At 43.6% G+C, this 25371-nt stretch overlaps 1 protein-coding gene across 3 annotated transcripts in view; it reads left to right on the top strand.

The window, feature by feature from the left end:
- GSK3B (glycogen synthase kinase 3 beta) overlaps window positions 1-25371 on the top strand; it is a 252063-nt gene that overhangs the window by 26018 nt on the left and 200674 nt on the right. The gene's annotated exons all lie outside the window — the stretch shown is intronic.

The raw sequence follows: 25371 nt of genomic DNA, 5'->3' as shown, positions 1-25371 counted from the left end.
AGACTCTTTTGAATTGCTGCAGGACTGCAGAGTTTCTCCACTAGCAGGTAGGCCATCATCTACAGATTTAGGATATAATGGTTGACAGACATGTCAGTTCAGGTGAAGTTTCTGTCTTGTTGTCTAGTTGTATATTGATCTTTAGTTTGATGGTCGCTCTAAAATGCGTTGAAGTTTGGGGTAAAGAAGAAGTAAAAAGTGATTAAAGTCTGTTCGTGACAGGAAGTCTCCTGTGGGGTACTGCATTGCGGTAACTTGTGCAAAATCTGTTTTTCCAGTTTGAGGTTGTTTTGCAGCATGTGCAGTACTCCATAGCATATCTGAAGAATGACCTTGTGGGTGCTAGCAGTGGAGTTGAATTGGGCACAGGTTCCCGGTTGGTTAACAAATTGTGGTTTTGCGGTGGGAGGTGTTTGAGGTTAAAAGTATAGTATGTCAATCTTACTTAATTCCAGCCTTGCTGTAGATCAGAACTGTACTTTACTCTAGACCTGTTGGGCTCCTGCTGCTTTGACCTCTTTTGGCTCCCTGCACTGCTACCTCTGTCCTCCCCTGGCAATCACCACCTCTTTCTGTTGTCTGCTCCTGCTGTGGTCATTATCTTGCCTCCAATTTGCTAAGGTCTCAAAGCTCCCCCTTTTTCTTCCAGCTTCTGCTTCCTGGGGGTGGCACAGCATGTCCTGCAGCTGCTCAGAAGTTGGACTGACCCTTCTGTAGGCCATGAAAAAGTGCCTTTCTGTCTTTATACCTTTTAAAAAATGGTTCTGGTCACCCTAAATGTTTATGGTTGAAGTTTATTTTATATCTTTGTACTGTGATGAGCACTGTTTATGAATTAATCAAGCTCAATTGGGAGGAAAATAATGGCTAGATATGGGAATGTTGTTTAAGCTAAACTGGCTCTTCTCAAACTCCTGACAGGAGTATCTCTTGGTCCGCAGAGAGTGGTTTGGTGGGAAGGTGCTGGCTGCTCTTGACTGTAACATGTTCAGTTACCATTCTGCTGTCACCTCCCTGTTCTTGCCCCCACCATTTCCTCCCCCCCCCCCCCCCCCCCCCCAAAAAAAAAGTTCATAAGCTTAACACCACTTGGTGTGTTTTCCCCACCTAATATTTTGTGTGTTCTTTTACTTACTTCTTAAAATTAATTGCCTCATATTGTCTCAAGAACGAGAGCGATTGCATCTTTTTTTAAAAATCTGGGAGCACATTTTATTACGGAGAACTTCTAATTTACAAGATCTCTGTCTGGATGGATACAACATGGCTCTGGGGTCAGCAGCTTCCTGTGTAGATGTTTTCTGGGATGAATGAGTATTTTTCCTATTTTCTTACTTGGTGGATCAAGTACGTTTGACACTGCCTCGATAACTTCTAAATTGGCTAGGTAGTACAGTAGATAATGTTTTAAAATGGTCTCTTTCTTTAATTTTCTACTGTTAGGAGTATGTCTGGGGTGTTGTCAGATGAAGTACTTGTACTTCTCTGAATATTTTGTTCTGCTTATGTAACCTTAAAGATTTGGAACATTTTAGGTAAAGCTGGACTTGACTCATCTGCTTTCAACCAGACTTATTTTGGCTTGGGTGTCCGTGTGTAGACCCAGTGCTTGTGCTTTTATATTCTGGCATAGGTGTCTTGGGTATTCACAGTTGTGTGCTCCTTAGTTTTGTGGGTTCTGATGTACATTGTGAAGTAACAGTGAATATAATGCACAAGAGAAGCTTTCTCTAGTACTTGCAGCATAGCCATGGGACAGAACAACTTGGCTCCATCCTGTTAAAGCCTATGGGACTTCAACATATCAGCAGTGGGGGCTTTCTTTGCACTCACACTGAGGTGAGGCAATTGGAAGCTGTGCCCGTGCCCATGCCCACATTACTTCTCTTTGCCTCCTGTTCCCCAGTTGTGGTGTAGGTGCAACTTCTAATTGGTGGAAAACAGGTGGGGTGAGAGGTGGAAGCTGTGTCAGCACTGCTGCTGCTTCACCCTACTTCCTGGTTAAGGCGCAGATGTAGCTGAAAGCTGCCTGGCCCCAGTGCAGCTTCACATTGTGTGAAAGCTTGCAGTCCTGCTCTAGCTGTGGGGAGGCAGGGAGGAAGCAGCAGTGGCCCAGGTGCTGCTGGAAGCTGCTCAGCTGTGGCACAGGTATGGACACAGACCTCCGATCTGCTGGCTGTGTGTTGCTGACCCTTGATGTAGTGGATTGAAGAGAATGATTGATTTAGCGGTCAGCATTTCTAGATGGCAACCTCTGTAAAGTGCATCTTCTCAGCTGACAAAGAGCTTGAGAAAAGGAAACGCCTATACTATTCTTTTTCAGATACAAAACTCATATCAGTTTTAAGTATAGTAGGAACTTTTGCTACTAGAAGGGGTTGAGTTTTAACCATACGATTGATGAATGACTAAAGTATCTAAATATACTGATTTATAAAAGGGAGTAAAGAAAGGGCATCCTACCATTTGGAGGTCATGCTGCTGTACTAATGTACAACCTTTTTGGACTTGAGGTCCCCCCAATACTGACCTGCAGCCCCAGCCTGGCTGTTGCCCATCAGTTCGGACCTGCAGCCCCCTGGCCCTGGTAGTGCCAACTGTGTCAGACGTGATTTAAAGCTGTGTTGAAAAGGTGTACAGGGATGTGAAGTAGTAGAGGCAGCTTTAGCATTTGCTGACACTGTCTGTTATATTGGGCCGGGGAGTGGAAAACCAGAAGGATTTTCATAACTGAATACTGATGTTTTTTAAGCACATGAATCCTAGGAAGGAAGCTTATTGGCTCTAAGCAGATGGCTTGTAGTGTGCTGTACCACTGTTAATATATAGTAATGTATAGTAGCTCATTTTATAGTAATATTGTTGCTCTGGACATAAGAATGGGGCACCACACCGAGATATTAACGTTCTTTTTGTTTTTTCCCTGTTGGAGCAATACTGCTCCTGGTATCTGATGGCTGGCTTGTGCTTGGGGCAGAACTCAAGTTTCGGTCAGGACGTGTTTCTCACTGTGACAAACTCAGTGACTTTCCTAGTGCAGTGGTTTTCAGCTCAATTGGTCGAGCCAAGGTACAGCCTCTATATTGCTCATTTTCTTTAATGCCTAGCAAAGATATTCGCATGGGATACACACCTTAACCTCCATCTAATTTCCTCTTCTGACCCCTGAGTAGACCAGCCCTTGGGGTTGAGTTTTACACTGTACTCTGTTACCTTGTACAGCTAGTTGGGGGTCTTCTTTCAGACCCTGGAGTAAATAGTACAGCTCGTCTTACCTGTCACATAGAAACCTTGGGAGTGAACAGCCCAGAATGAAGGCATTCAGGATATATGTAGAACCCACACAAGCCTTTTAAAGTTGCTGTGTTTGCATACAATTAGTAATGGTGCATACTATGGCTCACATTCATGAAATGAGAGCCTGTATTCATTCTGCGGAAGGAACAGGCATTGAAGATTTAGTACTTTTGTCAGGTGTCCCAATAACCTAATTTCCCAAAAATTTATTAACATCTCTTCCTCTGCCCTCAAAATATCATTAGAGCAAGGGAAATGGGCTCTGTCTCGGTAAAGAATTGACATTCAACTGTAATCAAATCTCACTGCAACTGTTGTGAATTGGCCTCAGCCACTGATGTGTGTGTCTGTGAGCTCATAACCTCTGTGCTCCTTGGAGCATGTGCCACTGCAGTCATTCATAGTTCGGAGTCCTCTGTCAGATTTCACATCCTCCCATAGCACATCCACAGCAGAGAGCAGCCATGTAAGCAGACAGAAATAGACTGCTGAATTGCTGCTTTCTGTACCTTTTGCACAGTATTAAAAGGCTGGCTTAAGTGTTTACATGCTTAAAAAAGTATTCTTCTGTTCAGTATATATATTTTTTAAAGCTAGGTTTAGACGATTGTTTTTCTTTGTCCTGAAACTGATCTGTTTGATCAGGTGTGGTCAACCATGGCACAGGCAGCTGCCTTTTGTGTGTGTGGCAGTGCAGCAGATTGAGAAGGGGACAGGCAGCACAGTGGCGGATAGGTAGTAAAGCAGCTAGTGGCGCAGAAAACACAGGGGAGGAAGCAGAAAGCAGAACAACAGATCAGGGAGTACAAGGCTGGGAGCAGAAAGCAGAGAAGCAAATCAGGCAGGGGTGCTTGGGGAGAAGGTTGTGCTTAATTTGTGATGCGCCTGCCAGAGGTTGGCCCCACGCTGTATTTGGTAAAGGGCCAGCTGTATTGTTTCTTTTAGGGACCTCCTTATTTAACAGATTTGTTAAAGGGTTTCTTGCCTTAAAGTAATTTTTTGTCTGCTGATCAAATTGCATGTTGTAGGTATATCAAGTGACTAATGTCTGAGCTCATGAGTGGGGTGGTACATGTCTGCCTGTGAAGTAGTAGTTCCAGTTTAGGATCTTGGCATTAGCAGTGGCAGTTTAGTGTCTTAACTGTTAAAACCATTGTAGGCTGCCATAAAAGGGAAAGGCAGCAAAGAGGTCGTGTGTGTTCTATGGAATGAGGTTTGAATGGCTTTCAGGTGGATATATGCTTCCGAATTCTCTGGGAGATGGAAATGGTCTTAAGGATTTGTCGTGTACCAGCTTAGCCCAGGCCTCTCTCTACCCTCAAGTTGCTTGCTGCTAAGTATTTAAAGGGGAAAAAAAAGGAGGGGGAAAAAAAAAAAGCAAAGGAAGTTTTTTTTTGTCATACTTCAGGTTGTGGTTAAAATAAATTCCCCGGTTATAAATTAAAGGTGTCCCCATTGATCTACCAAGACGATAAGGGCTACAGATGGGGATTGTCCAGGACTTCTTTTAACACCAGAGGACATTTTTACATGTGCTATGGGACGTGGCATTGGGCGCTTTAATTAGCAAGCTGTGCTAATTCAAAATGCTCCTGTCGCATGCATCAGCGTCGCTGCATGTCCCTGCCCTGAAAAAAAATGGTGGTGGAGTGCTTTGAAAGAAAGCTTATCGAACATGTTTTATTTCAAAGTGCACCTCTGCCATTTTTTTCAGTGTGGAAATGTGTGGTGACACTGATGCATGTGATGCAGAACGCTACCAGAGCATATCAATTTCCATGCTCCAGCAGACTCAATTGAGTCTGCTCCAGTACATTGAATTTCCAGCGTGTCAGAGCAGGCTCTGTGCACTCACATAGGAGCCCAAAGTTTTCAGCAACTTCAAGGTTGCACTTTTTTAATATTTGCCCCCCAAACTTCTGCTTATGCTATATTCTTTAGTCATAGATGGTCACTTTACACACTTTTTAAAATACATCAGAAGATGCAGTCCTCATAGGGTAGAGGGTTAGTTCTCTGATCCAGGGCCAGACCCTATTTGTAAGATCAAATTGCTGGGTTAAGAAAATGCATAGTAACCACATGTACTCCAGTACCACTTCATAAAGCAGGAGTGGGCAAAATATGGCCCGTGGGCTGCATTCAGCTCGCCAACTGATTGTAGCTTGTAGCTGCTACTGTAGAGCTCTGCATGGGGCCAAGCTCCACCTGGGGCAGCCCGTGCTGTGCTTCTGCCAACAGCCCCAGCCAGCATGCACCGCTCCCAGAGCAGCTGCAGCCACCTGGGTACTGCTTGTCTCCCCTTGCCTCCAGCCGCTCCTTTACTTGCCCCTGCTGTGCCACATGAACAGCAGGCAGTGCAGGGAAGTGACGGCGGCCGTGTGGATGCATGGTGGGTGCCACACGCCCAGCCAGGTCAGGGGGAAGCGGCAGCCAGGCAGCTCCTACCCTAGCACGTAGGGTTCCAGCTCCCGGCTGCCTTCCCACCCACCCAGCTGCATAGCCCTGTGTGCTGGGGAAGGAGCCACCTGGCTGCTGCTTCCATCCGCCTGGCTGGGTGTGTGGCATCCAGCACACGCCTTCAGAGCCGCCATCACTTTTCCTGCACTACCTGTTGCCAAGAGTGGCATGGCAGGGGCAGGAGGAGGAGGGTTGGTAGAGGTGGGGGGGAACTGAGCAGTACCCTGGTGGCTGCAGCTGCACTGGGACTAGTCCTACCTGGAAACTATGCATGCTGGTTAGGGTTAGGGCTGGGGCCGTCAGTGGGTGGGAGTGTGGTTCGGGCTGCCCCTGGTGGGAATAAGCAGGGCTTGTTCCCACCTCCATGGTACTTGGAGTACCATGGGGCCAGCTGTGGGCTGGATGGAGGGGAGGGGGTGTGGACTGCAGCTGCACCGCACCTCCCAGGTGACCTCTGTTACACATGCTTCCTGCCCCCTCCCCTCACCTCTGGCTGACTCCTGGGACCTAGCACATGACCCCCTCACTGCCTCCCACATGTGCAACCCCTCTCTCCTGGCTTCCTTCCACACAATATGTAAGAGTAAGAGTTTATTTTGAGCTATAATGTAATGGATTCTGTATATACTACTCAAGCACATAAATCAGGATAAAAATCATTTTTTGAAATGAAAATGTTATAGAAATGTTTGATTTCTTGTAGAGACTTATTTTTATCTATACTTTATTAAAATAATATGAAAAGAAAAAAACCCCAAAAATCTTAATAGAGTACAGAAAGGTAGTTAGCTACATTAGTCTGAAGTCAGGCAAAAGGCAGGGTAAAGATGCACTTTATAGACTAGCTCAGTGGTGCTCAACCTTTTGGACTTGCAGGCCAGGTAAGTAGTATAGTTTAGGGCTGCGGGCTAGATACAGTCCATAGGCCTGGACTATGGCCATGGCCCTACACAGTCAAGCTCATCACCCCAGTTCCACATATGCGAGATTGGGCCCTTTGCTCCAGCCTCATAGGTGCTGGATTTGGCCCTGCTGCCCTGGCCCTGTGCATTGCCAGATCAGGTTGGCTGCCCTGGCCCCAACCCTGCACATGCCTGCTTGCAGGGCAATGTCATCTGGCCTGTGGGGCTTGTAAATTTGGTGGTGGAGGATTGATGGCTGGGTTAATTGCCAAGGCTCCCATCTGTGTGACAAATTTCTGGATTCTTAGGGAGCCCTGCAGGCTGGATTGCAGTTTTTGTGAGCATGATGCTGTGTTCACCAAATGTTATGGAACTACATGCACGGAGCAGGCTATCAAATAGTAGGGATAGTTGAATATTCAGGGTATTGTTCCGGGGCTGGGGAGACCTGGGTTCAGTTCCCTGTTATACCATGGACTTCTAGTGTGATATTGGACAAATCATATGCCTGGTCTCTGCTTGAAAATTGTATGAGTGTGATCCTGTTATAAGCGTGGCCTCTTCAGGGAAATAGCTATACTGATAAAACCCAAGTGTGGGCTTTGTTATAGTGGTACAAAGTACTTTATATCAGCATAATTATATTCCCTTTCTCATCTGGCAGTAGCTATACCAGTATGAAGCACTGTTACACCAGTTTAATTGTATCCAGGTTGGATAGGGGAAGGATTCATTGCTTTAACCATTCTGGTGTGGTAAAGGCAGCACAATTTTTTTTATTTTTTAGTGTATATATTATCCCTTTTAGGGTGAGAGCCAAAATGCTCTGGTGCTTAAATTTTAACCAAATCCAAGAGAGGGATCCACAAAACTCTTGTCTACCTATTTGAGTACCTAATTTTTTTGCCAGAAGACTGATTTTGATGTCTAAACTTCTACTGCATGTAGCCAGAAATGACACCATCTTGGCTGAGGTGAGCAGCTTTGCCCCCCTTCCTGCTTAAGTCCACATGGATGTACAGAGTAGGGGGCCCTGTGCTCAAGTGCCTTCTGATAGGTGTGCTCTGCCTTGAGTCAGCACAGAGCACAGCAACTACAGTCGCTTTCAATTCAATTCAGAAACATGAGGTGCTATGGTTTATGCTTTCTAAGGGATCTACAAAAGATGTCTATGATCACTCAAAAAAGTATGAGAATATCCACACTTACAATTCAGAGGGGCTTGCACCTGCATTCAAAATTTTTTAAGGGTTCTGCAAATGAAAAAGGCTAAAAACCACTGCTCTAGGACATTCACCCAGCAAGTAAGAGCTGGGTTCTAGGTCCAGGAGGCTCACATGCACCGTCTTGCAGGAGAGTGCCCTAACCACCACAGCTGTGGGCATACTTCTCCCTAGTATTTGAAGCATGCCTGCTGTGGTGAGAGGAATGCAGGAGGGAGTAGGTAAGCAGGAGTGACCATAGCTCTATAGCTCACTGTTGCGGGCACTCCCCTTGGATGTGGTGGGGGGATCCTGGAACTAGTTCTTGCTAATGGACCTGTAGATGCATCCTATCCATTAGTTCTTCAATTCAGAAAACACAAAATGGCCTGTGAACAAGGACTTAAACCCTGCTCTTCTCCTTCTCCCCGGGGAAACTGGGCTACAGAACCTAGATCCTTTTTGTTAGCTAGACCTTTGGCTTGGTCATGCCTGTAGTGTGACTTGGCTTGGGTATTCTTTTGGGATGTGGGATATATGGGTTTGAATCCCCTCTGACTGCATTCATTTCTTATCCCATAAAGTGTTATTGCTACAAGGTTGTAATGTAAAAGGTGGGCAGTAGCAGACCCCTACCAGTCTCGCTATCATAGATTTCTTTTCTTAGCGCTTGCTTTCCCTTTTCAGAGGTCAGAGTCTTACTCCAGAATGTGAATTCTGCTCCCAAAGCTTGGCGCACACATTTCATGTTTGCCTCATTTTTCCAGCTATATGACATGATTAATGTTTCCTGACTGCCCAGGATAAATATGTTAAGATTGTTGGTTTAAGGACATAGGCAGACAAGGTTCTTTGAAACCTTAAAAGATTTAGGATGCTCAGGTGCTTTTAGTAAGGTGGAGGTATATAAATACCTATGGCAAGTAATAGCCTCAGTCTAGGAGATTTTCCCCCTTTAAATTCTGTATATAAATCAGCACAGTTTTGATGTGAAACAAAGCCAGTTTCTTCCCATTGCTCATTTTTGGCTTCTCTCATGAGGAAGGAGTCTTTCCAGCAGGTATCCAGGTTGCAACCACATTGGTCTAGAGGAAAAAGCAGTTGGGGCTCATAGTAGAGGTGATATCTTCTATTAATTCAAGATTTTTTTTCAAAAAATCTTGTTGATCTAATAAAAGATATCACCTCTACCATGAGACCTGATTGCTCTTTACAGCAAGCGTCACATTAGAATGCAAGAAAGACGTGGTGTAGCAGATCACCAGCCTTTTTAAGTGGTTAAGCAGCTCTACTGGCAAGATAAAGGCTGCCCCTTCTGTGTTCAGGGGAAACTTTTTGCATTTAGAATGGGGTGTAGCACCAAGGACTGGGATATCTTTGCACTTGAGACCCACTTCTCACTTCATGAGGACCTGTCAAGGCACGTGTTCTTGCAGGAATGACTCGGCTGTCATATATTTTGCAGTACTGTGCACTGCAGGGTGGGTATGCTGAAGGGTTTTGACACTTTGATATCATACTAAGCTTCTTTTTCTTCATGATCTTCACTTGCCTAGCAGAGAGTTTGTAGTTACTGTGGGGACAGCCACAAAGTTCTCTTTGAACTGCTGCTGTTAGTTTGTTCTTTTCCATAACGGGCATTGTGCTGCATGGCCTGCAGATGCCCTGTTATGCTTATACTTCATGTCACTAGCTTGGACTTTTCAGTCACTAGATGTAATCTGTTCAGCAGAGGAGGAAGGTCTTCCCATATTGTGTGCTGTTGAGCTGTGTATCAGTAATTTCTTTGAGGCCAAAGTCCTTCCATGATTTGAAAATACGCATTTTAGCAGGAGGCAGACTTTTTTAGCAGTTTTTTTTCCAGTTGATTTCTGTCTTACCAACATCCAGACTTCCTCAGGGTTCTTATAGATTCATAGATGTTAGGGCCGGAAGGGATCATTGAGTCTGACCCCCTGCTTAGGCAGGAAATAGTGCTGGGTTCAGATGACCCCAGCTGGATGCCTATCCAGCCTTCTCTTAAAGACCCCCAAGGTAGGGGAGAGCACCCCCTCCCTTGGAAGCCCATTCCAAATTTTGGCCACCCTTACTGTGAAGAAGTTTTTCCTGATACCTAGCCTAAATGTGTTCTCTGTCAGTTTGTGACCATTGTTCCTTGTTACCCCAAGAAGTGACCTGGTGAACAGAGCATCCTTTGCCGCATCCGCCTAATGAATTTGTAGGCAGCTACAAGATCACCTCTCGGCCATCTCTTGCGGAGGCTGAAGAGGTCCCACGTCCCTCAGTCTCTCCTCATAGGGCTTGTCCCATAAGTCCCTGACCATACGAGTGGACCTCCTGGACCCTCTCGAGTCTATCAACATCCTTCTTGAAGTGTGGCGCCCAAAACTGGACACAGTACTCCGACTGTGGTCTGACCAATGCCGCATAGAGGGAAAGTATCACTTCCTTGGTTCTATCTGTCATGCATCTGCTGATGCATGATAAAGTACAGTTAGCTTTGCTGATGATTTCATCGCAGTGGCGACTCATGTTCATCTTGGAGTCCATTATGACTCCGAGATCCCTTTCAGCTTCTTAATCAAGAAGATTTCAGGAGTAGAAACTTCAGTGCTATGTGGAATCCCTGGTACCTCCAGTTCAAGTAAAGCCTTTCAGGAAAATGAGGTTGCACTATTGTACTTGGCTTGTTTCTCTATATTTGTACAAAAAGGGAAGCCTTCCTTGGCTGGCTAGAAGGGGGCTGTACATAAGTCATCTAATCTTTAACCCTTCTGCAGAGAGACCTGATACTCTGTTGATTGCCATCCTCCCTTTTCAGTGTCTTGGCTTGCTCCTTGCCCCAATGTTTCTCCTGCCCTACATCTTCCTTCATTATTCTCCACCCTCCTTCTACATTTCATCTGTTTCTACATCTTCCTTTTTTTCTCAGTCAACCATCATATTCCCTACTTGCCATACTCTGAATCGTGCCTCACTTGTATTTTCTTGCAGAGTCCCCCTTTCTCCTGTACACGATTTCTATCTGACTACTTCCTCCAGATGCTTCTCTGATTTCCTATACACAAGCCTGGGGTTCATCATACTCCCTTGAGAGCTTGATGTTGGTTTCATAATTTACAGTTCTGTTCTTACAGAAGGAAATCCTTATTGCCCTGTATGTAGGCTTTGGGGAAAGATGGCCATCTTGGCTGAGGCCAGAGTGTGACTTCAGTCCTATTTAAAATAATCAATTGTGCCCATTTAATTGAGCAGAATTAACCAATTTAATACAAGAAACTAAGAGATTGTTAGAAACAAAAACCCCTGTTGAGAGACTCATGATTAAATTACAGCTTGGTACATCTGGACCTCACAGGAATTGGATTGAATTTTAACTGCAAAACAATAACATGCCACTACTAATTTGTCCCTCAGTCACAAATTATACTATGAAATAGGGTGATAACAGATAATTCTGCCAGCTCTCCTTCTTGTGGAAGAGCTGACCAGATATTCATCAGCAATGGGTTGAGGTCAGAAAAGATGTTTCCATCAACCCCTTTCCACTGAGGGGGTTTATTTAGGGCACTGGAAGTATTTTTTATATATGTAGGGAGATATGTGGGGAGCCGGAGGAAAAGCAGGGGCAACGTTGGACCCCTGCTGAACCAGATGGGGCAACTGACAACTGACGCCCAGGAAAAAGCCAACCTATTAAATAGGTACTTTGCGTTGGTCTTTCATCAGCCCCATGGGACGCCCATGCCCGCTACAGGGCCGGGAAGTCTGGGTGAGGGTGATCCCCTGCCCTCCATTAATGCTGACTTTGTGAAGGAACATCTTGAGAAGCTGGATACCTTCAAGTCAGCTGGCCCTGACAATCTTCACCCCAGGGTACTCAAGGAGCTGGCGAGCATCATAGCCCAGCCTCTAACGCGGAACTTTGAAAACTCTTGGCGCTCTGGTGTAGTGCCCGAAGACTGGAAGAAGGCCAACGTGGTGCCTATCTTCAAGAAAGGAAGGAAAGTGGATCCGGCTAACTATAGGCCCATCAGCCTGACTTCTATCCCGGGGAAGATCTTAGAAAAGTTTATTAAGGAGGCCATCCTTAATGGACTGGCTGACGCTAACATCTTAAGGGATAGCCAGCACAGGTTTGTTGCGGGTAGGTCTTGCTTGACCAATCTCATTTCCTTCTACGACCAGGTGACCTATCACCTGGACAAGGGAGATGAGATTGATGTTGTATATCTTGACTTCAGAAAAGCCTTCGATCTGGTGTCCCATGATCGTCTCTTGGAGAAACTGGCCAATTGTCGCCTTGGGTCCTCCACGATCCACTGACTGGAAAATTGGCTCCGGGGTCGGACCCAGAGGGTAGTAATTGATGGAAGTCACTCATCGTGGTGTCCTGTGACCAGTGGGGTCCCCCAGGGCTCTGTCCTTGGACCCATACTGTTCAACATCTTCATTAATGATGTGGACACTGGAGTCAGAAGCGGACTGGCCAAGTTTGCTGATGACACCAAACTTTGGGGCAAAGCATCCACACCAGAAGACAGGCGGGTGATCCAGGCTGACCTGGACAGGCTCAGCAAGTGGGCGGACGAGAATCTGATGGTGTTCAACGCCGATAAATGCAAGGTTCTCCACCTTGGGGGGAAAAAAAACCTGCAGCATCCTTATAGGCTCGGCAGTGCTATGTTGGCTAGCACTATGGAAGAAAGAGATTTGGGGGTCATCATTGACCACAAGATGAACATGAGCCTGCAGTGCGATGCTGCGGCTAGTAAAGCGACCAAAACGCTGGCTTGCATCCATAGATGCTTCTCAAGCAAATCCCGGGACGTCATTCTCCCCCTGCACTCGGCCTTAGTGAGGCCGCAGCTGAAGTACTGCGTCCAGTTTTGGGCTCCACAATTCAAAAAGGATGTGGAAAAGCTTGAGAGAGTCCAGAGAAGAGCCACGCGCATGATCAGGGGTCAGGGAAGCAGACCCTACGATGACAGGCTGAGAGCCCTGGGGCTCTTTAGCCTGGAAAAGCACAGGCTCAGGGGTGATCTGATGGCCACCTACAAATTTATCAGGGATGACCACCAGTATCTGGGGGAACGTTTGTTCACCAGAGCGCCCCAAGGGATGACGAGGTTGAATGGTCACAAACTACTACAAGATCATTTCAGGCTGGACATAAGGAAGAATTTCTTTACTGTCCGAGCCCCCAAGGTCTGGAACAGCCTGCCACCGGAGGTTGTTCAAGCGCCTTCATTGAACACCTTCAAGATGAAACTGGATGCTTATCTTGCTGGGATCCTATGACCCCAGCTGACTTCCTGCCCTTCGGGCGGGGGGCTGGACTCGATGTTCTTCCGAGGTCTCTTCCAGCCCTAATGTCTATGAAATCTTTTCTAGGGAAACATCCAGAGTAGTGTTTGTCCAAGTTATTTTCCCTGGCTCCCATGTATATGTAGCTGTCTAACTATGGGTTGTAGACATCTTTATTAATTATATATTTTTTGGTATCAAGATTGGCCTGTATTGTATCTAAATATCTTTGAAATAATCGGATATCAAAAAGTGGTTTCATACCTGTTCCAAACAGTGTAAATTACAGTCCTGGTTTCAGGTGTCCACAAGTTCCTCTGGAAACTTTATCAGTCATTTCCAATACTTCAAAGCTCTGCTTTTGTTTAAAAATGAGAGGCCCCCAAGATGCAGCCAGTAAAGGTGTTGATTTCAGGTCCCTTTGGAGAACGCTGCTGAGAGCATCTATTTTGGAAAGGAGAGTACAGATGATTGCCTTCTTTCCAACCTTTATTTTGTCCAGATTGTTCGTCTTTCTCACCAGTTAGTTAACTTGGAACCCAGCTTTCATGTTAAAGAAGACATTAAACTTTAAGTATTTAAGTTATTTTCCTCAGGACTTTAGATGCATGAAGTGAATCTGCTGTTGGAGTCATTATAAATGCATTTCTTTTATTTACAAAAAAACTATAACTCTTGGTTCCAAAATGATACTTTTTCTTAGATCAACTGCAAAATCACAGTTTGTTTATTTTTACCATTCCTAATTCAGATGGAAGGTATTTGTTTCTTTGCCTCTCTTTCTCCCTCCCCCCAGTGAAATTCTGCTTAAAGATTTACACCAAGAGTTTTTAAAAAATGGCTCTTAAATATGGACTTATTAAGCACACATTCAGCATAACTTAAGCACAATTCAAGGGGAGCTGTTTGAGCACTCTGCAGTTTTTGAAAAAATCAGAAACTCATTTAGGACCCGAAAAATGCTCATAAATGCTTCTGCTTTTAAAAATCTTAAACCTAAAACTTTACAAGTATTTATACACTGTCCAGCACAATTGAGGCCTAGACTTTGATCATGGCTTCTAGGTGCCATTTTAATATAAATAATAATTTGCAAAAATCAGCTTCTTAATTTAAGCATTATTTCATTATTGTGATTATAATGACCCGATTTTAATGACCAAAAGCATTTTGTATGTTTGTACCCTGGATGACTGTCAGGCATCCTTCCTTGAGTGGCAGTTTCCTTATTAGTATAAAAGTCTGCCTGCTTGCCTTCCCGTCTTCCCCAGGTCAGGGAGTCTAGATACTAGGAGTTTTTTTGCTCAGGACAGAGGTTGTGTTGAAATGCTGGAGACATTTATCAAAACACTTTTTCACTGTACTAAGTGTGTACCCTTAAAAATGCATCAACCCCCCCAGCCCCCCAGACAAACCTATGATAAAGATATGTGGTTGTGTTCTTTGCAAGCAGCAGTCTTTTGGGCCAGATTGAATGAAGCCTATTGTTATTTCAATAGCAAATAATATTTAAAAAAGCAACTTTTTATGGACTGCAGACAAAAAAACTGGATGTTCATATCCCTTTTTTTGTGGTGGTGAATGTACATTCACCAAGAAATGTGCTGTGGGTAGTAGATGCTGACTTAGTGTTTGCTAGCTCAGAAAAGGAGGGAGACATGCTTGCTTGTAGATATATTGGCAGCTGTTCTTAAATATCACCATCTGATGGGTGGCTTCTGGTCTTCTGGTGCTGTCCTTGAGAAGGGTGCAGAGTGGGTAAACAAACCTCAAAAAAGCCAGTGGCATGTGGGAAATGTTTGGAAGATATCTTAGAAGGACTGCCATGTTCTTTTGAACTCTTAGGTCCACCTGACAGGGAAAGAAGCTTTTCTTGAAAGGGAAAGTTTCCATTCAGTAATCTCTTAAATCAGCAGTACATGATTATCCTTAATGTCTCTTGGCGTTAGGTTGGATATCAGTTTTGGATACAAGTATATTTGGCCTTCACAAAAACATGGCATTTTCTAGAGTGGAAGATTTGAAAATGGATTTTTTAGCCTTCCTTATTGTAAAGTGCACACTTCCCAATGTAGATATGCAGTAATCATAGAAAATGAGAGTTGGAAGGGACCTCAGGAGATCATCTAGTCCAACCCCCTGCTGAAAGCAGGACCAGCCCCAACTAGATCATCCCACCCAAAGCTTTGTCTGTGTTTAACTGTATGGCATAAGAAAAAGTCAATTCGTGACATTAGACCACTGTGCACATCTTAACTGGTTTTAAAAACAGTTTACTATGTTTATAATGGCACACCAAGATTTAGCTGTTTTGTTCTATAGCTAAAGCGGTGCAGAGGATACGGAGACACAGTTTTATCGAAGAAAAACGATCCTTTTGGAGATAAGGTTCCTAAACTTTTAACCAGGAGATTACTTATCAGTTCTGAATTAGGCGGCAAGTATTCTTAATTGTGTGTTTCATGGCATCAATTTTATAATCTAAACAGGGAACCTTTTACTTTTTGGTTGAAGTACTAACAAGGCACTAGTATTTCTTTAGAATATATTGAGCTGTGGAGGAATAAGGTGAGAGTGACTGGTTTCTGATGGCAAATAGTGGGTTTTAAAATGTATGCGAGAACCAGTTCCACTGTTTGCCACCATCAAATTAAACAAACTATCAGTTCCAGATTTCCACTTCTCTATATACCAATCCAATTAAAAAGTAAGAATTCTTATTTTTAAAGGCTAGCAAAAATGCTTTTATTAGCATTAAAATATTTCCTAAAGAGTAGGTGAGAAGTGGATGATACTTTAGATTACCAGTGTTTTTCATAGCAATTTTTTCTTTTCAGTGATCACATTTTGCCTACCTATAATTTTCCTTATCTTGTTCAGTTGGCTTTGACATTGCTCTGCAGGTAGCTGGTGAGCTGCAGAACATATGCTCATAGACCGCAGAGAACCTTCTCGTCACATTGCTGGCTTACTTCCACCTGCATACCTAAAAATATTAGCAAAGCATTGAATGCGTTTTAAACCATATTCGTATACATTTTTGTTTCATGATTCATCACTTTTGCAGTAATAAAAGTCAAAGGAGGTGATCTATATAACTGTATTAAAGAAAGGAGTGTTTGAGACAACCTCTGTATTCAAAATATGAAGGAATTTAACCAGCCCTAAGTACAACGGGCTTCCACTTCCTGTCCTTATGCAGTTAGGTGTGCTACATAGTGCCAGCTCGTACCTTAGGCTTGAAAGCTTAAAAGACTTGCTCTGATGGTTTGCTTTAAAAAGTGTTTTTTGTTTCTGTGTACTTCATATATGTAAACTTTTTGTTGATGTTTGGAAAATATCCAGTTTCAGATTTTCATGGGCAAAAGAATGAGTTGATGATTTACTCCCAGCAGCGGGTATAAACCTTGTGGGGCAGAGAGGAGAGAACCTCATTTAAAGATTTGGAATTGCTTCTCTGGGTCTGAATTAGAAATGTGCAAGTGGTTTAATACAACTCAACTTCTGGGAGTTTATATACTTAACCTCCAAAGGAACCCCTCCCCCCTTATTTGTTTTAAGCTGTTCTCTTTACATGTTAAACTAGTACAAGTCATTGCAACAAGACTAGTTCTGGGTGACTAGAGGAGGTGTCATGTTGCCAGAGGTTGTGGTGACTGTCACTGTCCCTACGTGGAGGAGTTTTTGGCTGTCAGGCCTCAGTTATGCCTCCAGCAGTTGGAAGGACATTTTGCTAGCTGCTCAGAGGCTTAGGTTGACCCCTGGTCTTTGAAATTTGATTTTGAGTTATTCATTGCATGGGAGAAACTTTTCTTCAGAAAGGAAAAAGTTGGGGAGTTGTTTACTTGCTAGCTGATCCACATGTATAGCTGTTGTAGCTCTCCCATGGGGTCTTGGGATCAGGTTGGTTTTTAGTGCAGGTAGGCAGTCTCTTGCCATTTTTTTTTTTGTTTTGTTTTTTAGCTCCTCAAATGTGGGAGAACGGAAACAAAGGACATTAATTTGATCTGGGCACAGATCTTATTAACAAGGTCTGCTTGCTAGTAGGAGAGCTCAGTGTGACGGGGACTATTCAGCACGCACTTCATCCTTCCCCTTATATTCTGCAGATTTTGGTTCCCTTTCCTTGGCTTCTGGGAGGATGGTACTAACAGGGAGCAGCTTGTTCCCATTTCTCTTTTCCCATTCTTAGAGGGGATTAGGACTTGTCTCGCCACTTGACTATGCAGGCTTCCTTTTATTGCTTTTAGCTCAGTCAGATCTACTAGAGAAGGCATTCTTCTGTGTGTAGGTATGTGGCGGCCTAAGTTATGATGAAGCCACTCTGCCAGTGGTCTGATAAGCGGTGTAAGCCACCAATTCACTCTGCAGCTACTTAAAGCATGATAGGTAGGTTTCTCTGCTAAAGTCAATTAGTATTTTTGATGGAGCTACTGCTTGAATGGCTCTCTGGGAAATTGAGGTAATGTGTTCAGTGACCGTTAAGATAGAGCCACTTTGTCATGCTGGTTGGGGCTAGAGTCAGATGTAGAAAGTGACTTGTGCCTTACGTACTCATGTGAGCCAAAATGAAGGCTCATACCATGGTGTTGAGCCAAGGGGTAAAAAATAAGTAGGGTAGGAGGGGAAGATGTAAGAAGGATGCTGTCTGAAAATACGATGAGGATGAACAATAGTGAAGACGGAGGTATAGGTTAACAAAATTGAATGAGGGGCTCTTGTTAAAGGTGTAAGAGGACAGTGGTTCAAAAAGCAGAGACCTGATTCATAAATGACTTGGGAAAAGTAGACCCTTTTGTGTTCTGCAATCCCACAGTTTCTCAGATGAAAACAGTGACTTTTATGCTTGCCTCCAGCGAAGAAAACAAAAATATATGTAAGCCATGTTTTTCTGTTTGCATAGCTCTCTAAACTACCTGTTGTACTTAATGTTGCTCATGTGTTTCCAAACCATTTGCCAGGCTACTCAAAACCATGACATTGTCTCGAATTTCCTATGATGCTCTTCCCCTCTCCTTCTTCCCCCAATACCACCACCACCAACACAAAGCAAAACAATAGATTTGGTATTTTATTTATCTCCTGGCTTTTGAGCCTTTATTGTACGTGTTTACAATTTTCAATTTCTTTCTTCAGTCACGAAGGCTAGAAACCCATGTGATCTATTTGTGAAGCTGAGCTTGAATGTAAATCCTTTAGTCCAGAAGCTTTAAGAAGACCAAATATAGAAGGTGGTAACAAATGTAGATATGGGGGGCAGAGCCAGCTTTTCTAATTCTGATCATTTGTTTTGTTAGTCACATTAGAGAGATCACACTTCAAAAGCTCGTTGTCCTAAGTATGTTCTCCCTCAAAAAACCCAAATTAGCTGAAGTGCAATGCTTAAATAATTTCTGATTCATTCCTTTCAGTTTTATTTGACCATCATCATATCCTTATTTTTTGAGTGAAGTGTTGGTAGGGATTCCTATTTTTTCCAGAAGTCCTCTCCTATTCTTCTTAAATTATAGGGCTGAGAGGAGTTCTTTGCAGACATGATGTCTGTATGCTCTTTGAATCCAGTTACTTTCTGTTGGTAACTAACTTCTCAAATAACATGTGGAGAACACATCCCTAATGTATTTTAAATGTTGATAATGCAAAATAGTTATCTAAATTAGACCAGGGACACTTTCATCTGGTTGTCTACTCTTAACTGTTAGAAATTAAGTAATTAATTGAAAAGCTATGCACGGGATGGTGTGAGCCCTTGAAAGTTCAAATTACTCTTTCATGTGAGTAGTTTAATTATCAGAGTTAGTTTTGGTTTAAGCCAGAACAGGTTGAGATTAATAATATTTTCAACAAACTGTATTTGGCTCCTGTTTTCCTAGAAGGCAGGAGGCAGTCACACCTGGGAAGGCATACTACACTGGTAGTTCTCAACCTTTTTTTTGTACCAGGACCCATTTGTTAAATGTCAGTGGCCAGTCCTGACCCGGTGCCCCCACGCCTAGGCCCTAGCAGCCCACATGTGGAGTACAGGGTGGATGTGTGGGGCATGGGGGCCCCTCACAGGCTGGAGCTCTGCCAACCTGAAAGGGAAAAGCCATGGCTTCCTGCATCTTCCTATTTTTAAAGGCGGATCCATCCAAGGTTCACAACCCTTTCGTATATAACCCACTTTTGGGTCGCGATCCACAGGTTGAGAAACACTGTGCTACAGAATTGGTGTGGTTGAACCCTCTTGAGACTCTAGTGGCATGGCATTTAGTACCTGCTTTTATGTCCTTAAGCTGAGATCATGCCCCAGGCTCCCTGTTCTTCCAGGACTGACTACTGTTTCTGCAGCATCTTCTCAAGCCATGTATGAGGCAGCACGCTGCTTATATCTCAAGTGATGTTGCTCCCAGCAGATTTTTGGAGCAGCACTAACAGACTGCCTGCTTTGATGGGGAGGGAAGGAATTTGGAACAAAGTGCCTGGAGTATGAAATGGCGTTGGTCATTTGACACAAATTGCTTTCGTTCCTTTCAGCTCTGAGGAAGCGGGCTCTGTTTGGAGTGCTCTGAAAGTTCAGAGCAGAGGTCAGCATCTGACCCCTTCCAGACAGTATTTCTGTCTGACTTCAACCATATCTGAAAAGTGAATTCTCTTTCTCAAACATTCAGGAGTATAATGATGTCATTTAGTTAAAATTGTGAGAGCCTGAAAGAGTCTTTTTGGGTATCATACTTAAAAACAAGTACATCCATGGACAGACATCTAGGATTTGCTTTAAAAAAAGGCAGCCAGAAGGAAGCATAATAGATGGTAGAGAAATGCAAACCCAAGCAGGGAAAATGGCAGTTCTTATACTGGAAGCAGGTCATTATAATTGACACACATACAATCAGTGAGTTTGGAATTAAATTCTCATCAATAGCTGTGTCAAGAAAAAACATTTTGTTTTGGTAAATAATATTATTTAAAAACAAGCTTTCAGGGTTGGTATGGCTATCTGGTGGTAGCACAGAGCACGGTCTTACAATCCAGAAGAATTCGTTCTGAGATCGGGCCAGAGTAACTTCGACTAAAATGGACTGTAGGCCATGAACGCAACATGCCTCTGGCTTCTTGGATTTATTGAGTAAGAAGGAAATGTCTTGATTATTGTTTTAAAATAACTCCCTCAGTTTAAAATGAGATTGTCAGGCAAAGGGATAGAATTGAACTCCTGTCCCTGTCCTTTGAGTGATTTTTAATAAGAACAGAATAGGCAAGCAGGTAGAGAGAGAGAGAGAGAGAGCGAGAGCAGAACTTGCTCGTAATTATCCTGTTCTCTTCCATGCCTTCCCTGAAGACTGCTTTTTATTTTTACTTTTTCTTATTTGTCTATGGGTGTAGGGCCCTTTTCTTTCATACCTGTAGGGAGAAGTTGGGCATTGCCATACTGTATATGGAGACATAGGTTCCCTCTCCCCTTCCCTGCAAGGATGTACAGTAAAAGCTCTGTTATCCGGCATCCCCCATTCCTGGGGGATGCCGGTTAATCAAATATTCTGGTTAATCAAATGTGCACTGTCTGGTGCACTCCTTGGTGTCAGTGTGCTGGGAGACAGGGAGGGGCCCCCTGCGTAGGCTGAAGAAGTGGCAAAGAAAAACGTGGCTCACAGCGGCGAAACAGGAAGTCCCCCGGAAGTGGTACTTCCGGTTTCGCTTTTGCCGCATCTCTCGGGTGCCAGTTAATAGAGGTTTCTGGCTAAATAAAGTGCCGGTTAACGCAGCTTTTGCTGTACTTTTGGAAATAAACAACTCTAATCAGTTAAGATACTTCCTTCTAACATCCAAAACATTGGATTCAGGGTACTAAATTGTATTGCAATGAGAGCTTGGTCCTTAGCTTGGGGGTGTAGTTTGACCAGCTTTGACCAAAAGCAGAGGTGATGGTTTTTTACTTTGTTTTGGGGTTTTTGTTTTTGTTTTTTCCTTTAAATATAAAACTACAATTGGAGACATGGTGCTGGTTATCTCCATTCTTTAAATGAATGCTGCTGCTTTGATGGCAGAGTCTAAAATTTACATATTTAGAATCCAAGGCTACTTTAATATGCTCGTTGAATATATAGTTATTTTTAAGAAATATTTTGTGAAAAGCATGTAGTAGAATGAGCAGTGATTTACCGTTGACACTAGCATATAAGATTAGAAAACGGCAAAACCTATGCTAATGTAATATTTAAGTTGCTTGCTTAAGTACCCGGAAAAGAGAATGAAAGAAAGATTCTTGTAGCAACATTTAACTCATTCATGTTTTTACATAGATATATTGAGGCTTTTTAAATTGACTATGATATGAATTGAAAGAACATGTATATCTTAAATTTGCAAGGTGACAAATGTAGTACCGCTGAGAGAACTTTTAAACAAAGTAAAAGAAAAAACGTACTGGTATTCGCAGTGCTAAAACGAGATTTTTTTTTTAAATTTGAAGTGGTATCAATTCCTGTGTTTATTCTGAAGTTGTAATGAGACAGGAGGAAGAAAATCTTTGTCACAAGGGTACACAGATTTAAATTATGCAGGTTGTAGATGCCCAAAATACTCAACTTCAGAGCACTAATTAGATATTTTTCTTTTTGCACAACACAAAACTTCTATAAGTACTAGAGTGCAAGGAAAAAAACCTCTGATTAACATTGTGTTAACAGTAAGTGAAAATTTTAAGTTCAGTTTTATTCTCCCTTAGTTATGTCAACTTTCTTATCTGTATGAACAGAAACACTGAAGTTTTTACCTTTGCATTTTTTACAGCAGAAATCTGCGCATGCATTTTTAAAAGCAGTAGATTCCACTGATATTTAAAATAAATAAATAATTTCTGTTGAAATTTCAAGTTAGTGGTGTCCCATTTTAATGTTTGCTCAGTGCTTTCAAGGCATCAGTTATTGTATCAGTGATTTTGCAATCCAGAGGCTCATATTTTTTTGCAGTATTTTTCCTAACGCTCAAAATGATTGGTCCTCACTGAAGATGGGGTACATGAAAAATTTATATCCAGCTCAGACTTCTCCCTGCAGGGGAAAAAAATGCAACTTTTGTCTGCCATATGTCCCTCCTTTTGTATAAGTTGTATTTTGTCAGCTCTAAAAAAGCTTATCTTTTCCCCCCTCGTTCTCTTGTGATATATGGTTGTCGATAGTTCCTCCCCACCAGCAGATGGGGACCTTGCCAGTCTGTGACTGTTCTGTATGCCTTCAGGCTGTTTGTGTCCTGCAGCAAGGAGGTGACCTGTTTCTCCAGTGGGGAAGTTGGAAAGAGAAGGACTTGTTGTGCCGTAGAGTGCAGCTGCTCTGGCTTCCCGTGCAATGCATTGACAGCTGAGGGTTTCTTGTCCATACATTTTGTGGTTTCAGCGTCCAACATGGCTGACCCTGGTAAGGTGGCTGGTTTCCATGTCGGGCTCAGGCACTGCAGGTGCTGCTAGGCCCCAAATCAGTCTGGGAACGTTGAACTTTTGCCTCCACTGCAGCAGTGCTTTGGATTCTGAGGAACCGGTCAATAAAGAGGAGATTTCTATCATGATATGCCTGTGCATAGGTAAGAGGATGTGGTCTGGGCTGCCTTGCCTAGCTCAGGCCTGTCTTGACTCAGGCTGGCAGGCCTGTGAGTCTTCAACATCACCTGTTTCCACAGGCAGTCCTTCTTCCCAGACTGAATGATAGGCATCAGAGAACAGATATGGATACTCTGTTCTGTTGTATCTGACCCTCTGCGGAGTCATGGGCTTCCTACCCGCCCTTCCCCCCCTGCCTAGGGGACACCCTGTTCAGCTGTGGCTGGCTAAGGGGCAGAATTCAGTAGCAGAATGCTCCCTTTGTCCCTGGGAGAGTCCTTCCGAGATGGCACCAGCCGTGGTGTCTTACAGGAGCAAATTACCTTGTCCAGGACAATTTTTTTTTTTGTCCCATCTACCGTTTGACAGCTACGAAGTATCAGCAGAAGGTTGGGTGAGAGTCCTTTGTAGCTCACTGCCCTTTATGCTTCCCCAAGGGAGGTATTCCAGCAGCAGGCAGGGTGGTTGAACAGCCTGTCCTAGAGGCAGATGAGAGTCATTCAGGTAGCAGAAGCACTGCCCTAGCTTGGTTGCTGAGATGGGAAATTATCCTCCTTGTACAGGCTAATTTTCAAGAGCAATGGAGAGGAGGCAAAGAAAGGGGCACTCAAATGGTTACTTTAGAGTTGCCCCCACTGCCATGTCATAGAGCCTCTTTGAGGGGACCTGGGCATTGTTAGAGATGGGTCTTATGGCAAGGAAGCCTGACTGGACCAGAAACCCTCATGGAATTGAGCATTGCAAGGACAAGCATCACTTTCCCCTTGTCCATCTTCAAGCCCTTCTCAATTTTACCAAGAAAGAGAGGCAACAGAAGACATTTTGATAGACGTGTCTAGAAGACCACCCTAGACATTGCAGCCAGGTACAGTTCAGCTTTTCAGAATGGTCTCTTCTACAGGAGGAAGTTGTGCTTCAGTAATTTGGCCCTGCTTAAACTGATTTAGATAAGCTGCTTCACTCTTTTTGGACGTGCATATTTTGGTTGGTCTCAAGTCAGTTAGGAATATGTGCCAGTAAGTTTGCACAGACACTGAACAAGTGTCCCTGGAGACAATGGCACCAATTTAACCAGCCAAATTTAAAGTAACACCTTCACTCAAATTGGTGCAGTCTTCTGTGGACCACAGCTTTTGAGGGAAAAAAATGAAGAGGAGGAAGTGGAAGTATGGTGTTTGGTGTCCCTTTTGCCAGTCTTGCAGAATTACTAAACATCTCAAAGGAAACTGAGCCCACTGATATTGTCAGTAAGTTTCCAGCAAGTGAGGATCCATGGGAGGATGGAACTAATTGTGGTGAGGGACAAAAATGAGGAAGATATTGTCCATGAACATCCTAGGACATGAAGCATAATTGGAGAAATTTTGTTCCCATGTTCAAAGAAGATCCACTTCTGCAGATCTTCAGATTAGAAACCAGCTGTAATATGATTGCAAAATCTTTTCAGATACCTTGAGGCAAAGGAGGAGAACTCAGAGATACTGAAGGTTTGACATTTCTGGAGTTGATTCTTCTAGTTGTATGCAATACCAGAGGGTGTGCAGCTTCCATGACCAAGGCCATACTTTCTTGAGGAGATCCCTATCTCTGAAACTGGGGTAAAGATCAGATTTGCCTTTCCCTTTCAGAGTTCTGCTGGAGAGTCCTGCTTTTCATTGAAGTTGGTGTTGCCTTATAAGGGATATTTTTACTTCATCAGTACAATCTTGTAGATGATGGCAGGGAAAGATCTTTACGTTTGTAAAGGTAGCCAGTGAGAGATCAGCATGTTTGACCTGAATGCTAGAGCTAATGCACAAGCTTCCACAGACACCACTTTTGATAGAGAACTTTTTTTATATCAGTTGTTACTTTTCCCCACAGTCTGGAAAATGATCTGACTTTATAGGTCTGAAGTGTCTAGACTGATATAGATAATTAAGTAAAGCTAGTTTTCTTAGATATTCTAGGCCAACAGTGCCCAAAGTGAGGCTCTGGGAGCCACAGCAATTGATGCTAACACCACTCCCCCACTGCCAAATTTTTGGACCCATCATCTGCCTTACTGGCTGGATGGTGTGTTCCCATGCACTGGACCAGGCCAGCTTATGATGCTGGTCTGTGGGGTTGGACCTGGAGCGCAGCTGTAGACCTAGTGCACGGGAATGTCTGCAGGCCTAATGCTGGTGCATTGGGCTGGCCCCCACAACAACCCTGTGCGCGTGGACCGTTCGAGCCCCTCATCCACCTTGCATAGCTGGAAAGTTGAGCACCAGTGTTCTAGGCCATTTGGGACCTTCTCCCTGTCTGGTGTTGCACTTAGTACATATCTTTATTATCAAAGTTTGAAGTTAGTGTTGTAATATCACTAGCATTAACGGGTCTAACTTGTATGGAGAGTTGCCCTTTCTGCATTGTCAGCCTGTGAGATAACATACATCTCTGATATGAACAATTAAGTTAATGTTAAAAGACAAATTTGAAAGACATTTTGACAAGTAAGCAAAAGTTTCTCCTTGGTCTGACAGAGAACGCTCAAATACACAGCAGCACTAATGTAAACGTGGGTTAAAATGAAAACAGCCGAGCAGATTTAATCTCCCATGAATGGCACTGCAATATGCCTCGTTTTAGGCATGTGGTTACAGGT

This window comes from Alligator mississippiensis, chromosome 1 (genome assembly GCF_030867095.1).
Source record: "Alligator mississippiensis isolate rAllMis1 chromosome 1, rAllMis1, whole genome shotgun sequence".
In the NCBI taxonomy this organism is placed as follows: Eukaryota; Metazoa; Chordata; order Crocodylia; family Alligatoridae; genus Alligator; species Alligator mississippiensis.
Note: the sequence above shows the minus strand (reverse complement) of the source record. Positions and strands in the feature narration are given on the sequence as shown.